Source organism: Artemia sp. Qi Xiang Cuo, chromosome 10, assembly GCF_049724085.1.
Source record: "Artemia sp. Qi Xiang Cuo chromosome 10, ASM4972408v1, whole genome shotgun sequence".
In the NCBI taxonomy this organism is placed as follows: Eukaryota; Metazoa; Arthropoda; class Branchiopoda; order Anostraca; family Artemiidae; genus Artemia; species Artemia sp. Qi Xiang Cuo.
Window position 1 is genome coordinate 22276454 of NC_142803.1, and position 27083 is coordinate 22303536.

The 27083-nt window shown below is 36.4% G+C and overlaps 1 protein-coding gene, 1 long non-coding RNA gene and 1 pseudogene across 2 annotated transcripts in view; 2 read left to right on the forward strand and 1 right to left on the reverse strand.

Moving 5' to 3' along the window:
* The window catches only part of LOC148947582 (uncharacterized), a 140850-nt gene that overhangs the window by 60190 nt on the left and 53577 nt on the right, over positions 1–27083 (forward strand). The gene's annotated exons all lie outside the window — the stretch shown is intronic.
* Positions 1–27083, reverse strand: part of LOC148947583 (uncharacterized) — a 111189-nt gene that overhangs the window by 14175 nt on the left and 69931 nt on the right. The gene's annotated exons all lie outside the window — the stretch shown is intronic.
* Positions 5573–6644, forward strand: LOC148947584 (large subunit ribosomal RNA; annotated as a pseudogene).

A 27083-nucleotide genomic window follows, 5' to 3' on the forward strand; every position in this document is an offset into this window, starting at 1 on the left:
TCTATTCAAAAGCCTCCCTCTTTACTCCCTCCCAAGAAGTTCCCACTTCCCTAAAATCTTTCCTGACGGCATCCTCACACCACATTCGTGGACGACCTGTCTTCGGTTTGGCCCTAGGTGGATGTTAGGGACGATCTTTGGCAATCTGTCAGCCGTCATCGGCTGAACATGCCCTATTCATTGCAACCTTTCTCCCATTATAGCCATAGAGAGTGGGATTGAACCACATTATTCGTACAGTTTACTATTAGAGATGTCTCAACACTTAGCATTATTACATTTGTATTTTATGATACCAAGAGTATTAAGGTGAAACTTCTAGGAAGTGTTTGGGGGCGTTCCAATTAAACGAAAAAACTGCATACATGCAGGTTTTCAAAAAGGCATATAAGAAATATCATTGGCAGCACCACTCTGTAGTAGCTAGCCCTTCCCCCGGGACCTGTGGGACTTTAATCTATCAGCAACGATAGGTTTATTAAATTTTCGAACATTCATACCAAAATGACCGTCTCAAAATTTTTAGGACGTAAATGTGGGAAAAAAAATTAGCGTGGGAGGGGGCCGAATTGCGATTAGTTTATTAGAAAGATGTAAATCTTTACCTCCCTGTTAGTCTTTGTTGTTGCATCCCCATATTCGTCTGCCATGTTTATTTAAAATGACTAATTCATCTTGATTTTTAGGTAACTTTGGAAGAAGCCACTGCCCTTTTAACTGACTGCGAAACCTCTGATATGGAAATGGACAATGCTAGTGAAATAGATGCCGAAGACGCCGAAGAATGAACAATGTTTTTCACTCAATGCTCGATTTTTTTTATTGCTTTATTTATGACATAAAATGGTGATATTTCCTTTTTTGGTTGATTGAAACAAGGACAACAAGGCGGATCAGAGATCCACCCTTGTTGGGGGAAAAAAAATAATATAAGATTGAATGCACATGGCTCTTTGCTTAGGCAGCTCTATAGCGATGCTTATGATGGCAAAATTTAGCTATTTTATCGCTCATGTGGCGGTTTATCTTTTAACTTCCCTTGTTGAAAGTAGGGGCATCCCAAGAGATTGATAGGCATGTTGCACACTTACAAAAGCTGATCTAATAAAATGTTTTAGTAAATTATGAATGGCGTGAGGATTGGTGAACTTTCAATTCGCCAAAAAAAATTTAGAAGCCTGAAGTGGATACGTTTTCGGACAAAATTTTCTTTTATTTTATTAAAAATATCCAGTAAAACCTTACAAAAATTTTAAAAGGTTACCCTTGCCGCGTTTATAATATTGAAACTTATTGCTGGATCGTCAAGTTAACTTTTCTGAAAAGTTTTTACAATGACATAAACGGTGAATTTAGAATTATGAAGGTAGTTATTATTCTCCACAAATTATATTTCAATGTTTAATAGGTAGTGTCGTTGATTTAGCCCGAGAAATATAAAATAAAAATAGACGGCAAAATGTAGGCTATCACTACCCAATTAAATCAATTACGTGCACATTCAGTCATATATTATTGATAGGAACGGATAGACGAAGCCGTATCAAAAAGCAAAAATCTCTTTTACACATAAGAGATATTATGGATCAAATGCAGCACGAGGTGGTGTTACAATATTTTAACCCCCCTCCTCTCAATTTTTTTACGAGCAAATTCGTCAAACAATGCAAGTAAAATGAATTTCCTTCCAAATTTAGCTCTTTGGTGATGCCATACAATTGTGCAGTTAATACTACAATTCAATTGTTATAACAAATCGGTCAGATAATCTTTAGAAAAAAATTAATTAAATCTTTCAAAGTTAATCAGTCAACTCACTTTGGAGCAGTCAATAATTTTGTTGTCTCGCTTTCTTTTTTTTCTTTTTTTTTTTACTTATTATTTTTTTCAGGGAACAAATCGTAAAATGCAGAATTCATAGTAAATTTAATTTTAAACACACGGCTTGAACCCCAATAACCCACAAAAATATATTGAAACTATAAATTGTATGTTTTTAGATCTATGCAATGTTTCCACTTCCTACTATTCAGAATTCTAAAACCCTGGTTATAAAACCCACTTATAATACCAAAATTGTTACCCCCCCCCCCCCCATATTTTCTAAATTCTTTCCTAATCGCTTTTAAAGCCCATTGTTACACTGACTTTTAAGGCCAATTATTCAAGAACGCCTATTTTCAAACTGAAGACCATTTACTTTTTTTGTCTCTCTTCAAAACTTTTTAAATATTTGTTATTATCAAAAACTCCAGAATCCTAATTTTCAGAATCCTACCAACCGGTTTATAACACACAATTCAAATACCAAAATCGGTAAGATCACCCTCAATGTTCTAAATTCTTTACATATCGTTTTTAAAGCCCATTGTAAGACTGACTTTTAAGGCCAATTATTCAAAAACGCCTATTTTCAAACTGAAGACTAGTTATTTTTTCTATTGTCTCTCTTTAAAACGTTTTAAACATTTGTTTTCATTAAAAGCTTCTAAGCTTAAGCTTGTACTAGATTGATAGATTTTGGAGAACCATGGGTGGTATACAGTCTGCACGTTGGGCACATCAGCTGGTGTCACATGGGCCCCAAATACTAACTCCTATTTTTAAAGAGAGAGAGATTTATTACGCAAATCCATACAGTATCTAGAGTGATTATAGGGGTACTTTGAATCGGAGCATGGTGTCAAAATCGGGTAGAAACTTTCTTAAACATAGCATCCCTTCTGCAATTGTAAACCCGAAGAATAAAGAGAAGAGACCAGCAGAGTTTTATTCTCATTGATTGATATAATGGGGTAGCAAGGTAAGACAAACTAATGGATGTACTTTTATATTTTTATTGTATTGAAATATTACGTGAAAATATTCTTTTAGTAAAACGCAAGACTTATGAGCGTGTGCACATTTCAGTACGTGTGAACATCTAAGTGTACAGGATTAAGACAAATTGAGCTGAACAACGCTTGGGTTCTATGTGTTTACCCCCCCCCCTCCCAAGTAAAAGAAGCCCTGGCAGAAAATATCCCCGCAGAACAAAGTTTCCCCTCCCAGGAACAGAGGGTTTTTCAAATTTGAGAATTTTATTTGAGTTTTTTTTTTAGTTTTGTTGTGAAGATCTAATGGAAAGTGAAAAAGAGGAATTTAATCACATTACTCACCAACTATCTTCAAAATTTTGACAAAAATTGCAAATCCATTTTTGTTGAAAAGACTCATATTAACTTCTGTGATTTATGGCTGTAGCCGGTGCCAAATTAAAAGAAAAGAAGAAAAAAAAACTGTAGGTGAAAAATCATCAATATTAAGCTAAAAAAAATATGGTACCAAAAAGTTTAAGAAGGTTTAGCATTCCTTTGAGACTGATATTGCTTTGTCCCACCTGGTTTGGAGCATTTCTATATTCCTGAGCGTTTCTACAGGTGCTAAAAAAAAATATATTTTTTATAATAAAAGTAAAACTTTTTTGGTATTGAAATTTGAACGTATCCTTTAAGGACCACTCAGGCTTACGCATAAAAAAAATTAAATTGTACGTGAATAATCTTTATTCTTTACGCCCGTTCTTTGTTGGAAAAAATTATCCACCAATTTTTTTTCAATTATCAAAGCAAGTTTAAAGTTGTTGTGGCTTGCACAACTTCCATTTTGTCACATTAGCAGAGTCGGTACTCTCTCTTTCTTATAATGTCAATAAAAAATCAACCAAAAGTATAATGATTTTTTGTAATATAATATTATACTTTTCGTTCGTCAATAAACGTGACGTTCGAAAATTGGCCGCCGGTTGGCTTCGAATAGCCGTCGTACAATTTTTAGCACAGAAAATAGGACTCGCTTCTGTTAATTTTTAACACACTGAGAAAAGCGTGTAGAAAATTTATCAAATGTGGATAATTTTCAGGATAGTAATATGCGTGAGTCACGAGCATGACTGGTCTCTGAGGGGAAAAATGATACTCAGCGGAGAGCAGATGCTTTAAATATATATGCTTTTTTTTTTTTCAATGATTTATGTCGAGATCAAGGCTTGAGTTTGACTTTATCAGGAGATTTATTTAACGACATGTCTTTCCACGTTAACGTATTATATATATGTAGGTATCCTTTCTTTAATAATCTTTCAAGTTTCTTGAATCTTGTACAGAATATTTAATCAGTGCTGTTCTGTGGCGTAAATGTGTAAAATCTCTGGGGGAGGGGGGGAGTTGGAGTTAATTTTCACAAGTCAACAAGAAATGACCGTGAACATGAGTGTTATCGTGCTGTACAGGCAAAGGAATACCAAAGAAAACTGATCTCTGTCTGCGGATGCTTGAATGAAATTAGTCTTATGAATATGCAGTATTTCATCTGGGATTCCGAGGGGAAAGTGAGGAATCATAAGGTCAAACAGTTTTTTGCAAAAAACTTTAATTCAAGAGCGACATGTCTAACTAGCACTCGAAAATATCGATCACTGTCGGTTCATACAAATCAATTCTATTAAAAATACCTGGGTTTGTTTAATGATTTCAAACAGAGTGGATCCAGGATTTTTTCTTAGGGGGGTGGCGCAAAATAGGTTGATCCGATAAACTTGCGTTAGGAGCAAGTTTAATTAACACAAACTTGAGTTAATTAAGTAAATTACACTACTTTAGACTACGCTAGGGGGGCGCCCCCCTGGATCCGCCACTGATTTCAAATATATAAGTTTAATTAAGTTTTGACGGTAGTTTTGTTCGATTTTACGGTAAAGTTTGACTCTTTTCCTGATTCCTTAAGCACGACTATTGAAACACAAGGACTGCTGATTTGGAATAAGGGAATTTTTTTTAATTAAATTATTAAAAATTAAATTTTGTTAAGTATTAAAAATATTATGTCAAACAGTTCTTGGTAACGAGCTGTAAATAAGAAGTGACTCGGTTCAATAGTTACGGAAGCTCTAAGAACAAAACTTAAAGTATTAAAAATAATTAAAAGTATTAAAAATATTATGCATAACCAATGAGGAGTACTGATAGGAACAGCCCCTCTCCTATACAGAATTATTTCTTTTCGTTTTATTTTTAATGTTTTTCTCATGAGAAAACTTTTTGTTTTTGTTTAATCACATTATTAAACACTTACTGGAAAACACTTGTTCTTTATAGGGGAATTAGAATGTCTTCTAAATAACTTCTAAGTGACAATTAGTCTGACGATTTAAATAGCATATTGCCATTTCGCATATAGTCATGCCATGTGCAACATAACATGTTAGATCAATTGGTTCGAAAAGTAACTGTTAAATAGACTAGTCCAATTTTTCAGTCACTTAAAAAGGGCACTAGAACTTTTAATTTCAGTTCAAATGAACCTTCTCGCGACATTCTAGGAGTACTGGGTTGATACGATCACCCCTGGAAGGAAAAACAAAAAAAAACAAATAAACACGTACAAAACCTTTCATCTGGCAAAAAAAACGAAATTCCAGATTTTTGCAGATAGGAGCTTGAAAGCAATATAATATGGTTCACTGATACGCTGAATCAGATGTTATTATTTTAAATAATTTTCTATTACTTTTGGGGGGTGTTTCCCTCTTTTTTCGAAAACAGGGTTCTACTGTCTAACGAACCCACTGCCAGGGGAACGGGCCCGGTAACATCTGCGGGGAAAGATGACCCTGTTGAGCATGACCCTAGTTCGGCATTTTGGAGTGACATGAGAAGTGTGTGACTCTCATGAAATACCACTACTATCATGGTCGCTTCACTAACTCAGTGAAATGGTGGCCAGGCCATTAGGGGACTTGTTTTTGGTATCAAGGGAGTCCACCTCTCGAAGCATGCTGAGGACAGTCCCAGATAAGGAGTTTGACTGGGGTGGTCCATCTGTCAAATGATAACGCAGGTTTCCTAAGGCAAGCTCAGGGTGGACACAAACCTCCAGTAGAGCAAAAGGGCAAATGCCGGCTTGATCCTGACTTTCATTACGAGTACGGACTGCGAAAGCACGGCCTATTGATCCTTTTGGCCTTAAGAGTTTTAAGCAAGAAGTGCCAGAAAAGTTGTCACAGGAATAACCGGCTTGTGGAGGCCAAGCGTTCATAGTGACTTCGCTTTTTGATCCTTCTATGTTGGCTCTTCCTTTCAGTGCGAAGCAGTATTCCCCAACTGTAGGATTTTTCACCCAACTAAAGGGAACGTGATCTGGGTTTAGACCGTCATGAGACAGGTTAGTTTTACCCTACAGACGTTCAAAGCCGTTGCTATAGTAATCCTGAAAAGTATGAGAGGAACCGCAGGTTCGGACATTTGGTTTTGCACTTGGTCGAACGGTCGACGGTGCGAGGCTACGTCCGTGCGATTATACCTGAAAGCCTCTGAAGGTAGAATCTGTGCTAGAGTTCACAACGTTACCGTTTGTTCGGACTCACTGGTGGCTAAACATAACCTGGTCCTTTAGCTTTTAGCAATGGGCGCTAGTGCTCCGGAACCAAGGTTTGGCGGATGCTTGCTCTCGGGAGACAGAGACAGGGCAGCTTCACCGTCAATAAATCAAACATTCCATAAGGTCAAATGCCAAAATCACTTTTAGATGACTTGGGTACCGGCTGGGGTGTTGTAATCGGTAGAGCAGTGCAATCTGCTGAGACTAAGCCTACAACTGGGATATTTGTCTTGTCAGAGGGCATGTCCCCGAAAATTCACTTGAATGAATTCAGTGTTGGTCGTAAGGAGTTTGTATCGAGAGTAAAGGGTGAGAACAAAGTACTATGAAATGAAGGGGGGTCAACCTAAACCCATTGGTATGGGTAGCGGAACTTAGGATGACTCGGTGAGCACGTCAAGACCCGGGAAACTCTTGACACGAGCAGTAAACGGGAATAAAAACTGTTGTATTCTCTGTCTATGTAATTACCTAGCCCAGGCAGTAATTTTAGTCTTTTTTTGCGACCTATGCAGGTGCCCTTCGGCCACTTGCACTTTAAATTGAATCAGGCAAATCGTATAAAATGAAGTTTTTGCTTTATGGGTCCATGTTTGTTGCCTTGTGTGTGCTTCGTGCACGCAAGGAGAGTGGTTTTCAAAACAAGATCGTTGATTTTGAATTGAAAATCAAGTATTTTGCAGTAGGCTTCAAGACATGGCTAGTTGTAGAAAAAAAAGCAAGACAGATAGTCCAAGTGATTGAGAGGAAAATGTTTAAATGGCTGCATGGGTAAACAGCAGTAGTAAGTATGACTCTCTTATTGGACAAATACTTGTTTGTTAGTTTTAGGAAAGGCACACCAGCTTGTCTAGAGTCTCAGGCAGGTTGACCGTTAGATTGCCTGGAAGTAGAGGCAAACAAGGCACGCCCGCCTATGGTCTTAAGAAGGTTGTCCAAGAATTTAGAATTGACACAGGACCACTAATTTGCTTGAAATAATAGGCAAAAAATCGTTTAAAGTCATCTTCATCTTCCAAATAGTACCTATTCATTGCCTAAGCTCAGCCCCACATTCTGAGAAAATTTCAATTTTTCAGAAGTATTTTTCAAATTTTTAGGCTACTTGCCCGAGACTCTGGGTGGGTGGGCACCCCCAAATATTGTACCAGATTCCACTCTCAATCTAGAACGTATTCACGAATGCCCACAATCTCCAATAACTTTTCATATAACATCTATTCATTGCCTCAGCTCAGTACATCAATCTGAGAAAAATTCAACTTTTCCAAGTTTTGGGTCACTTGCCTGAGACTCTAGGGCAGGTGGGTGCCACCAAAAATTGTTCTAAATTCTTCTTTCACCTTAGAACTTATTCACGGATGCCTAAGGCCGTGAACGGTTAGGCCCAACATTTTGAGAATTTGCGTAACCGAGATAGAGTTGCAGGAAAAGATATAGAGGAAAATGAAAAAGTGTATGATACCTTGGATGTGAATGAAGATTTGTTTTGTGAGGAAGAATTAGTGACAGTACTAAGAGGATTAAAAATAATAAGGCCCCAGGTGCTGATAAAGTGGTAACTGAGTTTTTTAAATACGGTGGCTCTGAGGTTAGAAATAAGTTACTGAAATTATGAATATGATTTTTGAAAATGGGGAAGTACCTAAAGATTTTAGGAAAACCTTAATTAAGCCACTTTATAAAAAAGGGGATAAAAGTGAGTGTGGTAATTATCAAGGCATTTGTCTGGTGTCTAGGTAGTAAATTACTTAGTAATATGATACTTCTTAGACTGAAAGATGCCATAAACAAAGTTTTAAGAGAAGAACAGTGCGGTTTAAGAAAAGGTAGAGGAATTGTCGACCAAATTTTCCCTCTTAGGCTAATAATTGAGAAGTGCCTGAGTTTTCAAACACCTTTGGTCGTCAGTCCTATAGATTATGAGCAGGTGTTCTATTCTGTTGATAGAAGAGCTTTAGTAAAGGTTCTATCCTTGTCTGGTGCACCAGACAAATACAATAAAGTGATTAGTGCTATGTACGTGAAGAACACTGCTGTGGTTAAGATAGGCAAGAAGTTGATATTCTGTTGTAGGGTCTTGAAGACAGTTTTTTCTGTCCTAATTTAGGCTTTGTGTTCGTTCTCAAAGGTTCCATTCACTTGCCACAAACACTTTAAGCTCATGAGATTTTTGTGTTCTAGAGTAGGGAAGTATGGATAAAGGGGAGCTTAAAAAAAACCTTCCAAGCCCTTAACTTAGGCTTTAAATCCCATCTTACAAATATTATTTACCTAGGTCCCCAAATTTGTCAGTTACCAAAAGCCAATCTTCCCGACTTTGATCTAAAGATGATAAATATATAGAAGAAACAGTCTTGCTTTTACTACTATTACTACTAACAACTCACCATAGCACCAAGCCGCCTGAGGCCAACACAGCTACGCACGATCCTCCTCCACCCCAATCTATTCAAAGCCTCCCTTTTTACACCCGCCCACGAAGTTCCCATTTCCTTTAAATCTTTCTTTATGACGTCCTCCCAACCGTCCTGGCTAAGTGGACGCGCGCTGGGTTGAGAATTCTTTGTCCAAGAGGCACGGGTTTGATCCCTGGTGTGGTCAGTTTCTTGGGTTGGGACGCGGGTCAGTGGTGTGACCCTGTAAGCTTAGCCAGAGTCAACCCAGCTCTAAATGGGTACCTGGAGAAATCTGGGGAAGGTAAACAGGAAGGGTGTGCGAAAGCACAGGATAGCTGGCCCCCAGCCCCCCATTATACTTCTTGGCTGAAAAGGCATGAAACGGAGATCAGCACCGCCGGTTTGGACCTTAAGGGTCTAGTGCCGCATCCTTTACCTCCTTTTTTACCTCCCAACCCAGACGGGGACGACCTTCTTTCCGTTTAGCCCTAGATGGTTGGCCGAAAAGAACAATCTTCGGCAATCTGTAATCCTTCATCCGTAAAACGTGCCCTAACCACCTCAACCTTTCTTTCATTATAGCCCTAGAGAGCGGTATTGAACCACATTTTTCATATAGCCTATTGTTTGAAATACGGTCAGTCAGCCGGGTACCCAGGACAATCCTTAAGCAGTTTCTCTGGAAAACATCTAGCAAATCTTCATCCGCTCTTCGGAGCGTCCATGCTTCAGAGCCATATTTGACCACTGTCATCACTGTAGCTTCTAATATTCTAATCTTGGTTTGCAGACTTATCTTTCTATTCTTCCAGACTTTTTTTTAACTGTGAAAAAACACCCTGAGCCTTGGCTATTCTATTTTTAACATCTTCACTGCTCCCACCATCTTTACTAATAATACTACCAAGGTAAGTGAAGCTGCCCACCTGATCAATCTTTTCATTACCCAACGTCACCTTTTCATCTTCAAACAATGTTAATGTATTTGTCTGGTATACCATACAAGGATAAAACCTTTACTAAAGCTCTTCTATCAACAAAATTGAAAGCTTACTCATACTATATAAAACTGAGGACCAAAGGTGTTTGACAATTCAGAAACATCTCAATTATTAGACTAAGAGCGAAAATTTGGTCGACACATGATCTACCTTTTCTAAAACTGCACTGTTCTTCTCTTAAAACTTTGTCTACGGCATCTCTCAGTCTAAAACGTATCATATTACTAAGTAATTTACTACCTAGAGAGACCAGACTAATACCTCGATAATTACCACACTCACTTTTATGACCTTTCTTATAAATTGGCTTAATTAAGGTTTGCCTAAAATCGTTAGGTACTTCCCCTTTTTTAAAAATCATATTCATAATCATCAATAACTTATTTCTAACCTCAGAGCCACCATATTTAAGAAACTCATTTACCACCCTATCAGCACCTGGAGCCTTATTATTCTTTAATCCTTTTAGTACTGTTGCTAAGTCCTCCTTACAAAACAAATCTTACTTCACATCTAAGGTATCACAAAATTTTTCATTTTCCTTTATATTTATTCCTGCAACTCTATCTCGGTTAAGCAAGTTCTCAAAATGTTCGGCCCATCTCTTTTTAGTTTTTTCCTTATCACTAATTGCGACCCCCTTCCTACCTTTAACTGGGACAAGTCCGGATTGACTACTCCTTCTCAATTTATTAACGTGCCAGTATAATATTCTACTATTATGCCGTCTAGCTGCATCTTCCAGATCCCCGGCAATTTTTCCATGGCATCCACTTCATACCTCCTTAGTTCATATTTTAATGCTTTCTCCACTTTCTTTATATTTCTTTTGTTTTCATACGATCTTGCTTTTGATCACTTCGTAATCAGACTTTTCCGCAGTTTTTTTTTGAGCTGAACTTTTCATTGTCTAAAGCAAATTGAAACCAACTTGAAACAATTCCAAAGTAAATAATTCAGTTTTCTATTAAAAACTTCTCGGAGAGCTAAAAAGCAACTTGAATGGAAATTATAGCAGGCCAAATTTTCACGGTCCAAAGAGCTCATCTTGTTGTGAAGTTAACCTTTTTGCTCATTTTTATGAATTAAGCTCTCAAAACCAAGAAATTTGCTAGGGGGTCTACGAACAAAGTTCTATCGGGGACTTTACCGTGACTTTTCGCAGTCTTCCATACTGTGTCGTTTCTTTGTGTGTTTGTTCTTGTACCTTTTCCTTATCAACACAAAAATTAATCATAAATTTCTATTTTTTCTGAAGTTTAAGTGTTTGGTCGTTGAACACACACTGTATAAAATACTTAGCAACACACCCACCAAAAGGTGTCTTTGGATCTTTCTTGGTTTGACTGCTTTAGTAGAGTTACATCTCGCCCAATAAAACCAGAATTTAAAGGTGTTGGAATCGTGTATTTACTTTGATATGTTGATGCACATCATGCAACGGACCCTTATGTTTAACAACTAATGTTTTAATATTTGTGTATTTACAAACGTTTATTTTCGTGGTGTGTCATGGAAACAAAAGAGAACCCAATTTTGTGTTTGGGGAATTCAGAGAATCCCCTGAAAACTCAAGGGCAGTGGAAGCACTGTCGTGATCGGTCGTTATCCTCTCTTGTCTCTACCTTTGCCAACGTTGAGGTAACGAAAGTAATTCGAATACTTAAGGTATTATTTTGATCCTTCAAAAGAAGTTTCAACCCTTTTTCAAATTGTCTTGACTTGTGTTATAATGGTGGTTGTTTTTTCATGAGGTAACAAGAATATGTGAGCTACTCACAATCCAGACTTATGTACTTTCCCATTTGATGGCAGGTATTCACTTCAATTTCACTTTCTTGGTAAAGGGGGGGGAATCTTTTTAGAGGAACAAGACTATACAAATGGTGTTTTTATTGTATTTGCATAATATATTCCCATTCATGAGACATTTTTTAAACCTAGTGGATAGGGGTGTCCTTCTTTCCTGAAAAGTATCCGTAGTTAGATGATATTTGAAGGGAATAGGGATGAGAATGTTTTTTAGACCTATAGTCAAAACAAAACACCAACTCCTGCTTTCTTTTCTGGTCAAACGAAAACTTCAGTAGGTACGCAATCATTCCTATAAGCAGGTGAACAAACAGAACCATAAGTTTTGTCAAAAGTGTGAGACTGTGGCAAAACTTGAAGGAAAAAGTATTAAAAATATATTATGTATTTCTTAATTTACGTATTCTCTGCCAATAGAAATGAATAAAGTCTCATATTTCGTAAGAGTCTGCATCATATGCATCAGGAGTAAGACACGGAAATAAACTCAAGTTTTTGAAAAGGGATCTGTTTTACCTTTTTTTTTTTTAGCAAGTTTAGAAAATACGACAGCAGCAAATTCAGTAAAAATCACAGTTTTCCAATCTTTTTTTCACGTGAGAGGAAAAAAAATCATGAATCTCGACAAAAATGTAGAAAAATTAATATCTTGGAAACCCAATGAGTTACTAAAACAGATTGAACAAATCGATCTAATGTGCTCAGTTTAGACGCATAGCATTTTGAAGGGCACAGAAGGGGATTAGAAGGACACAAGCCAAGCAGTAAATAATGCATTTGGTTTTGAGGTTTGGTTGCTCCATCAAAGCCACATGTTGACTCCTTCTAATGAAGGGTCAAAAATCCATATAACCTAGCGATGAGTAAAACCATTAAACCTAATTACAGGTTAGTTTGTTTACTTAACCCCTTCAGGCATAGTGTCCTCACCTGTGTACGTCAACTTCTCGATTTAATTTGTACCGCTAGGTAGCTCCTAACGCTTTCTTGGTGATATCTTTTAGTTTTGCACAAGTCAGTCCTGCATGCCATCTTTTTTTCACTTTAGTCCAGGCATAGACAGAATTTTGGAGATTTTTCTTGGATTTATCATGCCAGATGGTAGAAAAAGTCCTGAACCAGGTAAGAGTTGAAATTCTATAACTCGGTATGTATGAATTTGAGGTATTTGGGTTTTTTAGCATGAATAATTGAATGTTTGACAGTAATATAGAAAACTTTTTCAAATGCCTGCGACTTTTTTTGTTTAGGGAACGCTGGTATAAAAGTTGAGTGTTCTCATTTGAGGACAGAGTGCATAAGTTGATGTTTTTCACTAGAAAGAGACAAAGCAACAAGGAACGATCTGTGGGACATCTAGCCGGCTCAAGAATATCTCTTCATGTCGTTAAAAAATGCAGAATGCAGATGTCAAACAAGTTTCGAAGGACATTGCAGTCTTATTTTTCGTGTCCTCAGCTGAGGACAATGTGTAACAGAAAATACAATACTAACTGTGATTAGTGATACCAGCTGGTGCTTATTGCTTTTTCTCTTCCTTGTTTAATTGTTCCTTTTTTTAGGACCCTCCAGAAGTAGTCGGCGCATCGAAGATGAAGGTCAAATCCGGGATATCTTTGACGAGCTTGATAGTGAGCAGTATGAAATGGAGGACCTATCTGATAGCGAGGAGGAGGAAGCTTACGTGCCTACTGACAGTGACGAAACTCCTAAAGAAGAAGACACCGAGGATTCTGATATCTTAGATGTTGAAACACGACAGCCCGCTGCAGAGACGGGGAAAAACGGAACAGGAACTTCCGTTACCATAAGAGCCCCTTTCCCTCCAACAATGGCAAGTGGAACCCTCCTACAACAGCCTTAGCCTCTGATGACGACGAAGACCTTGACCCGATTGTTTACTTTGATAAGTATTTTCCTGAAGAATTTTATGAGAGGTGTACCAACTACACAAACTTGTACTCCATACAGAAAAATGGAGTTAGCATTGGTACCACTCAAAAAGAGATCAAGAGACTCGTTGGTATGCATGTCACAATGGGTTTCTTCAAGTTCCCGAGATATAGGATGCTTTGGTCCCCAGCCACTAGGATACCCCTGATTGCTGAAGTCATGAATGTAAATAGGTTCCAGCGTCTACGGACCAAACTCCATGTTGTTGACAACTTGAATGATAGGAATCCGAATGACAGTTTATGGAAAGTTCAACCAGCAATTGATACTGTCTTGACACGAGTGCGTCAACTACTACAAACAGAAAACCTGTCAGTGGACGAGCTGATGGTACCATATGCAGGCAATCTTGAAATAAAACAATATATATGAGGTATACTTTGTCCATGGGGCTCCAAAGTCTTTCTCTTATGTACTTCGGGTGGTACCGTGCTAAATTTTGAAGTTTACCAAGGGAAGAATACACAAATCTCAGAAGACTTTAGAAAATATGGTATGGAAGCTGGTATAGTCCTCCAGCTGGTGAATGCGATCAATCCCTCGCCATACACAAATGTGTATTATGACAATTTCTTTACTTCAACCGACCTTCTTCTAGAATTGAAAGAAAAAGGAGTACTTTGCATGGGTACTATCCAGGCGGATGGGATCCGAAGTGTGCCATTCGAAACCAAGAAAGACCTGAAGAGAACAGGAAGGGGCACCTTTTCTGACGTAGTTGGGGGTCAAGATGAATGTGTCTTGGTACGCTGGCTGGATAAAAGCAGCATGCAGCTAGCTTCGACATATGTGGGTGGAGGTGAGGTCAGCAAAATACACAGATGGTCAAAGGCTGCAAAGAAAAAGATAGAAATCACACGACCACAGATTGTCAAGGATTATAACAGAAGTATGGGTGGAGTTGACAAAATAGACCAGCTTTTGTCTTGTTACAGAACATTCATCAGATCAAAAAAGTCGACCCTCAGAATGATTTTCCACATGGTGGATCTTGCTGTTTGTAACTCATGGCTAGAATACAGTGACCGTGATCGACTGAAAATCAGCAACAAAAGCTGTCTTGACCTACTTTCCTTTCGTCTTGACGTTGCACAGGCTCTCACCCACGCTGCTGTTCCAGGCAAGAAGCGAGGCAGGCGATGGACTTCATGTGACTTGGATTCTGACGAAACAGAGGAAGGTCTTGGCGAGCCGTCTAAGAAAAGGAACAGGATTATTATGCGCCCCGGACTTAGCGCTCGGTCTGACAAGACGGCTCATTGGCCAGAAAAGACCGACAAGCAGAATTGTTGCCAGAACTCCCCAGGTGTTATGAAGACTCGCACAATGTGTTTGAAACGCAAAATCCCTCTGCGTAATGTTAATTGGCGCAATTGTTTTGGTGAATGTCATGCTAAGTGATTAATTGTATGCTTTTTCAGCACTTGCCTTTTGTACGCTTTCTACCTAAAATATAGCCAATTTTGATCAAGTGAAGCACACTATCCTCGACTGAGAACACCACAAAAATCAGGTTTGCCATCACAGGTTCAGCTCGAAACTTTTACCCCTTGTATTTTAGCTATGTATCATTAATCCAACAAGATTTCAGATTTTTTTCCCTTCGGGAAAAAAATCGTGCGTCAAGGGGTTAATGGGTAAATAGAGTAACAGCAAAACAAGCACTTTTAAAGAACCTATTAATGCCATGAATAATGATTTTACTGCTCTAAAACCCTAAGGCCATGGTACTAAAGTGAAAAATTCCGTTCTAAATAATTAAAACTACACAAACCAACCAAAAAATTACAGAAATATATTTCTGTGTTCAATTGGTAGGCTGAGAAATCGTCCGAGCCTTTCAACACTTACAAATCTTTTGTATCCTAATATCTCATTTCTGGCTCCTTAAAATCAAACTTGAACACATCTGATTCATCTCCTCAACATGCTTTATACGTCTTACCCTTTACCTTAAACATAACTCCTAAATATTTCCATTCTTTCAAAGTTGTACCTCATACCTAATAAAATAAGTTTATCTTCCTCACTTAACTGGTGCTCATTTCTAAGCTCTTAGACGACTGTTTTGCTAATATTCAGCTCAATTTTTTTCTGAATAAGTATTTCTGTTATAAATTCAATAGCTCTTGCAACTTCTGGCCTGGGTCTGCAACTGAAACCTTAGAATCTGCAAAGAGGAGCATGTATTTTCTTAATATATTCACTGTCAAGATTGGGGCTCCGTTCTCCTCTATAAACCTTTTCAAGCCATTTAAGTAAATACTAAATTGCTTAGGTGAATGCCTGGATTCCTGCTTCACTCTAGTCTGTATACTATTTGTGTATATTCATGTCAAAACGTCTTTTGCTTCATTCCTGTCTATGACCATTTTGCTGAAAGCCTCTATTTATCTTTAGTCAATGGATGTGCTTATGAATACATTTCTGTCGTCTCATTGTCAGTTTCATCTATGTAGCTTGAGTGATTTTCTGTAACTATGACGAATGACCTCAAAGGGCTAGTTTTTTCCTTTCTGCAAAAAAGCTTGTATTTTGTGCCCTGCATTGCTTGAATTTGAAGAATTCAGCTCTTGAGTTTTTTTTTTCAGGGACCACTCACCGGTGGAATCGACTGAAATGTAATATAAAATTCTCATTATGCAACTGAAGAAATTATGGATGAAGGTAGAGCAGACTAGAAAATCAGTTCAACTCATACGGAATCATAATCTGTGAGTTGGACTCAATTATCCTCTATTTTCTTACTGACGACCAACAGAACGCTGAAATATATGTGTACTATCATACATAGGTATCTGTAGAAAACGATGTAAAAAGGTCATTCCTCCGAGCAATATTGAAGGCAATAAATGCTGCATTGCATGAAGACAGTACGAATGAACAAAGCTGTGATGACACAGATACGATTTTTTCAGCTTGGTTCGGCAATCGAATTGAAAATTTTCGGGCCAATCACTAACTGTAGGGTAAGGATTTGAAACCCACGTTCTTTGCAAGGGGTAATGCTTCAAAAGAGATTAGTTGTTTTTCGTTTTGCTTTATATGAAGAATTTTCAATCACAAGTCTCCTTGTACACCAATTGTAGAAAAACATACTCACAGTTAATTATGGTATTAAATTTATCATGATAAAACGATCGAGATATGAAGATTCGAAAGTTAATGGCAACTTAATGAGCCTAACCACAAAAAGTAATTATTATAGTGTTCATATTCTTTCTTCACCCATTTCAATATTTAAAAAAATTCAAAATTTTCTTTACCGTAATTGTCACATATTTTGTATAACTATCTTGATTATCTTTTTAGTTTATTACTAGGTTTTTTTTAAAGCAGAGCTTAATTGTGACCTGGGCGCCACCATCCTTAGAAACAGTTTTGCTTCAGCCAAGGTCAAAGTGAAGGTATAGACAAATAAGATATTATCAATATTTCTCTGTGTTTTCAAAATTCTTTTAATGGTTTTGCTAGGCAGCTAGCTTAGGTTATTTTCTTGTACAGACAAGCTTTCTTTACCTTTATTTGGTATTAACGTCAATCTTTCATGGAAGGAATAAATGAAAAATTTCGAAATTATATCGAATGATATAATTCTTTTTAACCATGTTCTTTTTGGTTGCCCTGTGGCAACTCTCAACCATAAAAAAGAATGGCTAACTTTATCTGCTATATTCAAGCGCCTCAAGCTAACCCCTAATATTGACCAACTAACACAAAGGAGACACTCTTCAACTGATGATGCTGAATTGTTCAAAGCTGTCTTTAACTGCCTAAATATAGGTGGTTTCATCAATGATGTATAAAGCCTATTATTTAATAATAATAGTCTAATCTCTATATTTGATTTCCCAGGACACCCCTGACATAATCATACAATACGAAAAAGGTTAAATGGATTCATCCGAAGCCTATAATTGAAGAAGAAGAAGAAGAAGAAGAATGATTCACAGCATATTGATATCTATATTTTTACTACAGCATAGATTTAGTTGCTTTTTTATTTGTATCAAATTCACAGTTTATCATATATATATATAGGCTCTTTTCGGCTAGTTTATCTTCGGACTATTCTACACTGTCTGGTAGCAAGAGACTAGGGATTGTAAGCAAAGAACTGAAAGTTTGTAAGGAGGCACCAGTGCATGTTGGACTAATCATTTGTGAAGATTCCATCTCTTTCTGTAATTTGAACAATGTCATTTTCTGGTTGAAAGCATTAGGAATCCAATGTGTAAGCATTCATGCACCTTTGATGGAAGAATGGGAAAGTGAAGCTTTGATTGAGGGTAAGTCAGGCTACTATGTAGTCTATGCAAAATTGACCTTAGTGTCTTAAGTATAAACTTTTATCACTCTTTAACTTTAGGATAAAAGAAATTGCAGGAAAGGAACCAGGATGAAGTTATCTCCTGGCTCCCATTTCCGGGTTTATCTCCCTGGCCTAAAATTGTTTACCGTATAGCTCTGAAAGTGAAAATTATCCTTAAGAAAAACTGCTGACACTTACAGCTCTCAACTGATACCAAATTTTTGAATTTTTTTTGCTGTTTTTGATATTTTACTTAAAAGTACAAATATAAGCGTGAACTTAAAATTAATGACTGAAATATTTTTTTGACAGAATTTTTCCTTTTTATTTGGAATCACTTTGTCAGGAGCTTTCAAATGAGGTGTTACCTGACTATATTAAAAAAAAATATTATTTTGACTGTTAGGCCTATTGAGGTGGAGGCAGACCAATTTTGTTGCTTCATTTTTTATTCAAAAGCTATCAATCAGCATATCAGTTAAAAACTATCTTTCTTCTAAACATGTTTCAAACGTTCTTTTCTACATCAAACCTAAAACGGCCCCACAAATCCTCTTTTGCCTCCCATCTCCCCTTTCCTCCCAAACCCTCCTTGTCAAAACAAGAAAAATGAAAATTTGTAAAGAGATTTGTTATAGTAAGATATATCTTAAATGGAGAATTTTTCATTGCCTTGGAATGTCCTAGCTCCATAAACCCCCCTAGAATATAAGTACCTCACAAAGAAAAACAAGGCAAATTGAAATTTTGTTCAAAAACTATTGGATAAGACTTGGATATTTAAAATCTTTATGTCAAGAGCTTTCAAATGAGGTGTTGCATGACTATATTCAATTATATTTTATCTTTACTGTTACAGAGGTAGTCTAGAGGTAGACCAAATGAGGTCTTTCATTTTTTGTCACAGCTTATCAAACAGCACATCATTTGAAAGCTACCCTTCTTCTGAACAAGTTTCTAGTATTGTTTTCTGAAACAAACATAAAAGGGCCATACAAATCCTCTTTTGCCCTCCATCTCCCCTTTCCTCTCAAACCCTCCATGTCAAAACAAGAAAAATGAAAATTACGTAAAGAGATTCGTTATAGAAAGATATATCTTAAATAGAGAAGTTTTCATTGCCCAGGGATGCCCTAGCTCCATAAACCCCCCACCCTGCAATATAAGTACCTGCCAAAGAAAAACATGGCAAATTCAAACTTAGTTAGAAAACTATTGGATAAGACTTGAATATTTAAAACCTTTATGTCAGGAGCTTTCAAATGAGGTGTCGCATGACTCTGTTCAATTATATTTTATTTTTACTGTTATGGAGGTGGTCTAGAGGTAGGCCAAATGAGGTCTTTCATTTTTTGTCAAAGGTTATCAAACAGCACATCATTTAGAAGCTATCCTTCTTCTGGACATGTTTCTAGTGTTGTTTTCTACACTAAACGTAAAAGGACCACACAAATCCTCTTTTGCCTCCCATCTCCCCTTTCCTCTCAAACCCTCCATGTCAAAACAAGAAAAATGAAAGTTCGTAAAAAGATTTGTTATAGTAACATACATCTGAAATGGAGAAGGTTTCCTTGCCTAGGAATGTCCTAGCTCCATTAACCACCCTACCCCTGAATACAAGTACCTCCCAAAGAAAAACATGGTTAATTCAAATTCGGTTAAAAAACTATTGCATAATACTTAGATATTTAAAATCTTTATGTCAGGAGCTTTCAAATGAGGTGGTGCATGACTATTTTCAATTATATTTATATTTTTTATTATTATTGAGGTAGTCTAGAGGTAGTCCAAATGAGGTTTTTCACTTTTTGTCAAAGCTTGTCAGACAGCACATCATTTGAAAGCTATCCTTCTTCTGAACATGGTTCTAGTATTGTTTTCTACATCAAACCTAAAAGGGCCTCATAAATTCTCTTGTGCCTCCCATCTCCCCTTTCCTCTCAAACCCTCCATGTCAAAACAAGAAAAATAAAATTCATAAAAAGATTTGTTATAGTAACATATATCTTAAATGGAGCAGTTTTCTTTGCCTAGGAATGTCCTAGCTCCATAACCCCCCTACCCCTGAATATAAGTACCTCCCAAAGAAAAACATGGCAAATTCAAATTTGATCCAAAAACTATTGCGTAAGACTTAGATATTTAAAATCTTTAGGCCAGGAGCTTTCAAATGAGGTGTCGTATGACTATATTCAATTCTATTTTATTTTTTATCATTATGGAGGTACACCAAATGAGGTTTTTCGCTTTTTGTCAAAGCTTATCAAACAGCACATCATTTGAAAGCTACCCTTCTTCTGAACATGTTTCTAGTATTGTTTTCTAAAACAAACCTAAAAGGGTCACACAAATCCTGTTTCGCCCTCCATCTCCCCTTTCCTCTAAAACCCTCCATCTCAAAACAAGAAACAAGAAAATTCGTAAAGAGATTCGTTATAGTAATATATATCTTAAATAGAGAAGTTTTCATTGCCCAGGGATGCCCTAGCTCCATAAACCCCCCCCCCCCTCACTCTAAGTACCTCCCAAAGAAAAACATGGCAAATTCAAATTTAGTTCGAAAACTATTGGATAAGACTTGAATATTTAAAACCTTTATGTCAGGAGCTTTCAAATGAGGTGTCGCATGACTCTGTTCAATTATATTTTATTTTTACTGTTATGGAGGTGGTCTAGAGGTAGGCCAAATGAGGTCTTTCATTTTTTGTCAAAGCTTATCAAACAGCACATCATTTAGAAGCTATCCTTCTTCTGGACATGTTTCTAGTGTTGTTTTCTACACTAAGCGTAAAAGGACCACACAAATCCTCTTTTGCCTCCCATCTCCCCTTTCCTCTCAAACATTCCATGTCAAAACAAGAAAAATGAAAGGTTGTAAAAAGATTTGTTATAGTAACATACATCTTAAATGGAGAAGGTTTCCTTGCCTAGGAATGTCCTAGCTCCATAAACCACCCTACCCCTGAATATAAGTACCTCCCAAAGAAAAACATGGTAAATTCAAATTTGGTTCAAAAACTATTGCATAAGACTTAGATATTTAAAATCTTTATGTCAGGAGCTTTCAAATGAGGTGTCGCATGACTATATTCAATTATATTTTATTTTTTATTGTTATTGAGGTAGTCTAGAGGTAGTCCAAATGAGGTTTTTCACTTTTTGTCAAAGCTTGTCAAACAGTACATCATTTGAAATCTATCCATCTTCTGAACATGTTTCTAGTATTGTTTTCTACATCAAACCTAAAAGGGCCTCATAAATTCTCTTGTACCTCCCATCTCCCCTTTCCTCTCAAACCCTCCATGTCAAAACAAGAAAAATAAAATTCATAAAAAGATTTGTTATAGACACATATATTTTAAATGGAGAAGTTTTCTTTGCCTAGGAATGTCCTAGCTCCATACCCCCCCCTACCCCTGAATATAAGTATCTCCCAAAGAAAAACATGGCAAATTCAAATTTGATCCAAAAACTATTGCGTAAGACTTAGATATTTAAAATCTTTAGGCCAGGACCTTTCAAATGAGGTGTCGTATGACTATATTCAATTCTATTTTATTTTTATCATTTTGGAGGTACACCAAATGAGGTTTTTCGCTTTTTGTCAAAGCTTATCAAACAGCACATCATTTGAAAGCTACCCTTCTTCTGAACATGTTTCTAGTGTTGTTTTCTGAAACAAACCTAAAAGGGTCACACAAATCCTCTTTCGCCCTCCATCTCCCCTTTCCTCTAAAACCCTCCATGTCAAAACAAGAAAAATGAAAATTCGTAAAGAGATTCATTATGGTAAGATATATCTTAAATAGAGAAGTTTTCATTGCCCAGGAATGCCCTAGCTCCATGAACCCTCCACCCCTGACTATTAGTACCTCCCAAAGAAAAACATGGAAAATTCAAATTTGGTTCGAAAACTATTGGATAAGACTTGAATATTTAAAACCTTTATGTCAGGAGCTTTTGTTCAAAATAATTGAAAGGATCATTAGATTATTTATCCAGATTTAAAAATAAATTATCTTCTATTCAGGTCATGGGCCAATCAAGTTTGTGTTTATTTTAGAACACACACACACACACACACACACACACACACACACACACACACACACACACACACACACACACACACACACACACACACACACACACACACAAAAAAAAAAAAAAAAATATGGCATTGACTCACCTCTGCGTCGTTGAAAACCAAGTTTCCGGCCACTGCAACGTAATGCCCTTCAAAAACGGAACGGCCTATATGCTGAACATAGCTTGCCAGTTTTAATTGGGTAGGTTGGTCAATCTTAATTTTATGATCAACGACCAACTCATTTGCAATTGATAGAGATTTGGAGACTTTTGGAGTCTGGGAGAAGAATAATTAAATAAAGGGCCTAACGATAGAAAATGTACAACGCTATAAAACTCAGTATGAAATATTCTGAATTAATTTTGGTTTATCTAACAGTGGATCAAAAAACAAACTTCCTTACTAATGAATATTTAACATTAAATAAAATAGCAATATAAAGCTAATGACACCAGAAATGTCATTAAATAAATGAAAATGGACAAGACAATAAATTATTATTAAATAATAAATAATACCTGAAATGAACATAATGAAAACAAGCACTTAAACAGGATCTATTAATCAGAAATCGCACATACAATGTTGCATTCTGCTATTCCCCCAAAGGTTCATTGGCCGGTAAAGACGGATGATTGATAACGGTTCAATTATTCATATAAAAAAAAAACATAAGATTCTCCATCTCAAATAGAATATTGACAATTATGACATAGAGACAAGATCACTGAGTGTTTTTTATCTTTTTAGTTAAGGCATTAGTTTGTACAACCCTATCAAACTTATAAATTGGTGATGGGTGTAGTATATAACAACGCTGACTATAACATGAATATGTTAATTTTTACTATAGTCAACGCTAGAATCTTGACTCTAAAATATACCAAAGTAAACAGTTTTCCCAGTAGGGTATGAAATAATCCCTAGTACAGCAAATTTTATATATCTCACATATTTTTGTCTTCTATAGGATACTGAGAAAAATACTGCTGTCCATATTCATTAGACTTAAGCATGTGGGCCACACTCGTCACAGACTTCTCCTGCCCAACAATACCCCTTGACATTTAAGGAGTATCGTTTTATAGGTTTCATCTTTAGGCTCTCCTTGAGCAGATAGTCATAATAGAGTATATTATGTGCGAGGTGGGAGTAAAACGTTGAGTTGACGACTAACAGTAGTTAGCAATGTCGAATCTATCGTAATGAAGTGATGTAAAAAAAAAATGAATAAGCCTCACCTTTTTACATGGAGTAGCAGGACCGGAGGTAATGATTGTATACGGCATTCCTTTATACTCCAATACTGATTACAGCGGGTGCAAATAAATTAAAATAATAAATGCAGTATTAATAGAGAGATATTGTTACCCGGAAATAATGACACGAAACCACTAAATACTAAAATCGTGTAATAACTAAAAATAATTTATTTTTACTTTTTTATTAGAACAATTTGTATTATTCCGATTCAATTTTTTTTTTCTATAGAAATAACTCGCCCAAAAGATTAAAAAAAAATTTCAAAAATGGGCTCGTCCTTAAAAATTTTAATCAAGAAATATATATATATATATTGGAAATAGCAATCAAGCTTCATTGTATACGCACATAACTAGTCATTAATATATAAAATTTATTATAAAATATTTAAAATATAAAACTTATTGGATCTAAAATTCGAACAGTTTATACTGAAAAATTTGGTCAAAGTGATAAACCCCTCATATGTGACGCCCCCCTCATTTTAGCTGGAGTGCCTGGATCAGTTGACCAGGTTATCCTCCTTTCAACGGTTTAGTATAAAATTGAAACAGTAAGAAGAATCTATTTTTCCTTTTCATTAAAATATCTGTTTGTTACCAATTAAATAAAAAAAAACAATTTTCAACTGAAAGTAAGGAGCAACGAAAGACTTAAAAAACCTGAAGTTATTAAACATATGAAAAGGATTTCCCCCTCATCAACTCCACACTCTTTACGTTAAAGTTTATTGGTACTTTTAAAAAAAGCTTCTCTTTTTTCTAATTAAACGACTCTTGTGTTTCAAGAGTCGTTCTTTAAGAATTGGGACAAAAGCTAAGCTTTAGCTTGAGGAGGGAGGTGTTGAGGAGGGAGCAATTCCCCTCGTATACGTAATTATTTCGGTTCGTTTTAATTTTTAATGTTGGTCTTTAATTTAAGTTGAAAAAAATTGTTTTTTTTATTTAATATCTGATCGTTTTTTGATTAATTCCATATAATCTGGTCACACATCACTGGAGAAATACACCTCCACACGGAAAGATGTAATCCCCCTTCCCAGGGGGAGAAATCCCCTCTCAACACGACGAAGTAAGATTCTTCTTATTTAACTTTATATATTTGTAGTCAGCAAGATAAGCACATTCTTTTGATATGTCTATTGGTATCAATATTCCGCTTTTTAGAGTTTCGGTTAGTATTGAGCTGGGTCGCTCCTTACTTACACTTAGATACTAAGAAATATTTGATTGGCTATTTCTACCTATTGACTAAATACGCTGGGACGCAGTGGCGTATTTTACTATGAGACAGGGGGGGGGGGCAACTGCCGCTCCCGGACATCGGTTTGACACCCCCAGACCTGAGTTTGCCCCCCCCCCAGGCCCAAGTTTGCCCCCCAGCCGAAATTTTGTTTCTTCCAAAATCTTTCCAAAATTAAGATAAACCTGCATAATTCAAGCATCAACAGAAATATATCATTTTTTAGTACATTATTTATCTTTATAGTACTATAAAGTACATTTATAGTACTTTCATAGCAATAAGAAGTACCTTCATGGTACTAAATGGCTTATTTTTAGTTTTACTGTCATTTTCACTTTATTTGATAAATTAGGTCCAACTCTCCCCCCCCTGGGTTTTGACGAAATTACGCCACTGCTGGGAAGCTTGGAACATTTGAAACGAAATGCTCTGGTTTCCGAGACTTAAAAAGTATTTTATTATAAACAAGATTGTTTTTTATTGATAAAGTTTATGTATTACATGACATTTTGCCTGGGCACTCCTAGGTGCATAGCCAATATGAGGTATTAACCCCACCTCTGCTTGTTGTAAGATAGGCTAAATAACCAATAATTTTCCAAGATTACGAAAAATTTAAGCGGAAGGCTGTGAAACTAACAAAAAACATGCTTTTATTTTCATAAGCACTGAGTTTACCTGGAAATCAAGTGTTTACCTGGAATCAACCTCTACAGAATCAAATGTTTTTGACAACATATCTTCAAGTGAGTTTCCAGAACAAGTTATCGAAAGGCAATTAAACGATTCTGTCCTCGTTGAGACGTAGTCACAGACCTGACATATGCATTTTTGTTTGGTTGAGCCTTCAAAGACTTTATTTTTCGTGTCCGTCTCCTCTTCCATTTTATTCACGAGTGTAATTAAAAATTCATGAGCATCATTCTGCAGTCCAATTTCGAAATACTGAGAAAGGCCTTTCTTCTTCTTCTATTTAACAGCAGGCGGGCTTTTCAGTAACACTATTTAGCCCTTTTCCTTTTGCTTCACTCTGTGGGCTACAGAGCTACTGGCTTGATTGCCTCATATTTATTAGATATATTCAGATATCTTTCAGCAGATCTTTCGACTCTAGGAGTTCAAATATAAGATGATAGATGTCGATTTCTATACTCTGTGTGCAGGTATAGTTGGCTAGGCTCTTGGCTGATAGTGGGATTTTGTGGTGTTTGAAGTATTTTAACAGTTTAGAAAGCAAGGTATGTTGTGCAGACGTCAGCATATTACATTCAAATAGGCAATGGTCAATTGTTTCAATATTCATATTACAATGCCTGCAAAGAGGGGACAGGGGAATTGAACCGCTTGAATTAGAAAGCTTATATGAGAATGCAAGGAAATTTAGTCCATTTGTTCCAGAACGAATTCTATGATAAATTTTAGAAAGATACTTATTGGGAAAGGGGGAAAGGATAGGATTAATCTTATTAAAATTAATATCTGATAGCCTCCATCGGTAAATATCTCTAATTGGGATTGGTCTCCCACTTGGCTGGTCAATATTTATAGCATTTTTTGCTATTTCATCAACCTGATGATTACCACTTATGCCAGAGTGGCTAGGAATGTACTGAAAGTAAGTTTTTATGCCACTTGAAGCAAGATTATCAATAATACTGAGACAATGATAAGTGTCAATGTCCAACTTATATTGAGGAGCTGAGGCCAGCAACTCAAGGCTTGATAAAGAGTCGGAATAGACGATAATATTCATCGAATTTTCAATCAAAGATTGGTTTTGCTTAAGGTGTTCTAATGCCTTGATTATGGCATTTAACTCAGCAGACATTATAGATAAATTATTAAATAATCTCTCGCCCATTGCAATTTTCAGGTGAGGAAGGAAAACACCACTTGCAACCTTCTCATTCATTTTTGACCCATCAACAAATATTTGTAAGTGAATTTTATATGTAATTGTATTAAGTTCTTCAAATTTTGTCTGAACAAAAGAAATGGGGGTTAAATCTTTATTACATTTTTGAAAAATCAGTATTTATTATGGGAAATGACCAATTCCATGGAGGGGAGTGGGGGAAAGTAGGTGCAATAGACTTTGCTGGTACAGGGAACTTCTTTTGAATATTGGCATACTCATCTGCAATACCTCTATACATGGCTGGATTTCTTAACCAATTATGTAATGTGTGTGAGCTATTTGATTCAATTTTTGTAAGATGTTTTATCAAGAGAAAGCTACGTCTCTCCCTTATTGTTGTTAATCCACTCTCCATAAGCAGAAACTTGGTGCTTGTGGGTTTCCTAAGACCAAATATGAGACGTATTATATCATTTTGTGTTGTTTCAATTTTTTGCATCTGGGTCTTTGCACATGCACCATAGACAATGAGCCCGTAGTCAATATGGGGTCTTATATGTGATTTATAAAACTGGATTAAGGTTTTCTCCTTACAACCCCAGGGTGTGGAAAGAAGTCTTTTTAGTATATTTGCTTTAAAAAAAAAAAAAAAAAACTGATCATAGCTTTTAAAAAAAACTGATCATAGCTAATCTTCTTCTTCTTCTTTTTCTATTTAACAGCAGGTGGGCTT